We start from the raw sequence: 3,007 nt of genomic DNA, 5'->3' as shown, positions 1-3,007 counted from the left end.
AGAATTGTGTATGTTCACTGTTTGCAATGTCTTTATTCTCTTTCAGTCTGGCTTATAACCCTACCCCTGGACTAGCCACTGTCCTCTCTGTTAGAAAGGTCACCAATAGCCACCAGGCTGCCATCAATAATTAAACTTGTTATCAACAATCATCTTCATTTTTACCCAGTTCTCATCTCACCGGACTTCTAAAAAGTCTGAGACACACACTATTCTTGCCTTCTTTTCTTTACTTTTAGGGAGGAGGAAGAAGTACATGCCTACTTTTCTCTATCAAAACACAAAACAATAAAACTGTACTTTGCCGTGTAAAACTACCATAGGCAAAAACAGAACAGACCTGTTTTACTCCCGTTTTTACACATAAGTCAACTGAGGCTTAGACAGTTTAAGTCACTTTCCCAAGATTACACAATGTGTGAATAGCTCACATTCAAAGCTTTTTGAAATTTAAGTGTAACTCAGCTAAGGTTTATAAACAGCTAACATGGTTTTTGATTTACCAAAACTTTAGTAGACGTCTACTCAGCAATCCACAGAATCCCATTTCCTCCTAACCTAATCACCGTATATTGACTAAAAGTGTGACTACTGATCTGTACACATCAATAACGAACAAATCAAACTTGCAAAATCTATTTTCAGAGTTAACTATAGTAACATTAACCATAATGCCAACTAAAGGCGGTGGTTAATTAAGCACTCATAGATGTCCAGAAACTATGCATTTTTATAAATATACCTTGTTGCTAAGCACCAACCAGCCATAAAAAAGAAAGCGAATTATTGCATGGTATTAAGCCACTTTACAAAATGGCACAGTAAGATTCCAAAAGGAATCATGTGTGGAAAATGTAATCTCAGTAGTTAAAGCTGGACATTTTTCACAAATTGATAATGCCAGGGTCCTGGATTAGAGTCTGTATACCCAGCTATTAGACAGGCTTTTAAAAACTCCCTAACAACATTCCTAGGGACCACAACATGTGTCACGGCATCACTAGATACAGGAAGCAGAACATGGCACACAAAAGCACAGATAAACCTGGAGGGCTTTGAAGGCTTCATGTAGCTGGCACAAGCCAGCTACATGAAGAACATGAAAATGCAGTCTGATAAATTAATGTGCAGAAGAAGACACAGCCAGTGATACATGCCAGGCAGACCTCCAGGGTGAGGTCTGTGTGTGCAGCTCGGTGAACTTAACAGAGCCAGGATCAATGGCTAGGGGCTTCCACATGAACCATTTTGTCCAACTTTACCTTTCTTTCATCTTGTTGCTTTAGTTGGAGATATTTCCCTTGAAACAGTTATTAAAGTTAACTGCATCCTTTTCAAGAGTGAAAGAATAAGCATTTACAGAACTGAGCCAATTCTAAACCAATTCAGAATCAGTAGAGAAAGGTATATAATAGAGGTTAAAATATCAGATTTGCTGCTGTTAAAGACCAGGTTGGAGAAAATGAGTTAGGTGAGCAGTAAAAAAGGTTTTCTGAGGCCGAACTGAAATTTCATTGGTTAAACCCTGAAAAGAAGAAAGCCACATTCAAAATGCAATTTTCTGATTATGCATCATAAACCGAGTAGTCGCTTGCAAATATAGTCAGATCTCTGCTTTTTCACGGAAATATTTCATGAGGGAAGAAAAAGCTTACAGAGTGACCAAGAAGCTCACAAGGAACCGAGACAGAAGCAGTGCCTTTTTGGCTTAGTGCCACAATCTGAGGGCAGCCTTTGCAAGGTGTTGATTGACACCAGTTTCAATCAGTATCAATGTGTGTGCAATTTCAGACACAAAGTGCATGGGATTCAGAGCATTCCCCTCGGTGCTGCTCAGAACTGAGGATTCTTGCTCCAAAAAGATAGAGGCAGGTATATACTCCTCTAAAGACAGATAGATGCCTATCTCTCGTTGATGTCATTCAGCTCTTCATGCAATTTGACATAGTTTAATAAGGCACAGAATCCTAATTTTTGAAAAAAAAGAAGAGTTATCTTAAAGTAGCATGACTCTGAGTGCTGTTAAGTCAGAGAGAACCGACTGGCCTCCCTCTCAATGCCAGGTGGCCCAGGAGATCAGAGACCAACTGGAAGTAAGTTTCCTAGTAAGTTTTCTGAATTCCATAAACATTGCAGGATTTTTTAATTAAAAAAGAACACATTATATTCAAATCTATCTCATCTCACTTTTTCATCACTTTCATGAATGGTGGAGAGGACTTCATCCCTGTCATGTGCTACTTCTCAAATTCTGGCTCCAGACATCTGTAAATAACAAAGGCCATAGATATGCAGCCACTGACTCGCTGTAAGAAAGCACAGTGTCTGATGCCAGAGGCCTCGGCTCCATGTATGTACTCTCTCATCCCCGAAAATGATGAGCTCCTGGAAGCCTGATAAATCCCTTTCTTGGGATACCTCATCATACTCCTATACCCGTATCTTTACCTTTAAACGAATCTAAATTCTCAAAGGAACGAAACATTTTTTTTGTCCATTTTACTGGAAGACAATCCTTACAACCAAATTTTATTTATGTCTTAATTCCAAAGTGGCTTTTAGAAAATGTACCACAGAGAGCACAGATATCAGTATAATAAATTTTTTTCAATGTAAGGACCAAGGGCAGAAAGAAAAATGAAATCACCTGAGCCAAACTCTGTATTTGTAATTGCTGTGGTAATGCTATGTGTGACTCTGTGATTCAGCCAGATGGAAGAGAAATGGAAGACTGACTGATTAGGTTTCCATTATCAAAATGAAGGGTAGGTCCAGACTCTAGGTAGTTGCTCTACTGTGTCTAGGAATAAATTAACTTAGACAATCAGAAGTCTACCTTTGTTTTGTCTCCTGAATCACCTAAGATGTACTTTAATCGAATGCTCTTGATTTTTCTCATGGTTATTTGCAGAAGTGCCCACATAAAAGGAGATCCTTTCTTTTAATACACATCATGCTCCTAAGAGTTTGTTATTCAAAGATAAACGTAAGGAGTTTATTTTAGGTT

Source organism: Prionailurus viverrinus, chromosome A1 (assembly GCF_022837055.1).
Source record: "Prionailurus viverrinus isolate Anna chromosome A1, UM_Priviv_1.0, whole genome shotgun sequence".
Classification (NCBI taxonomy): Eukaryota; Metazoa; Chordata; class Mammalia; order Carnivora; family Felidae; genus Prionailurus; species Prionailurus viverrinus.
The sequence above is the reverse complement of the archived record's forward strand: the minus strand, read 5'-3'. Positions refer to the sequence as shown.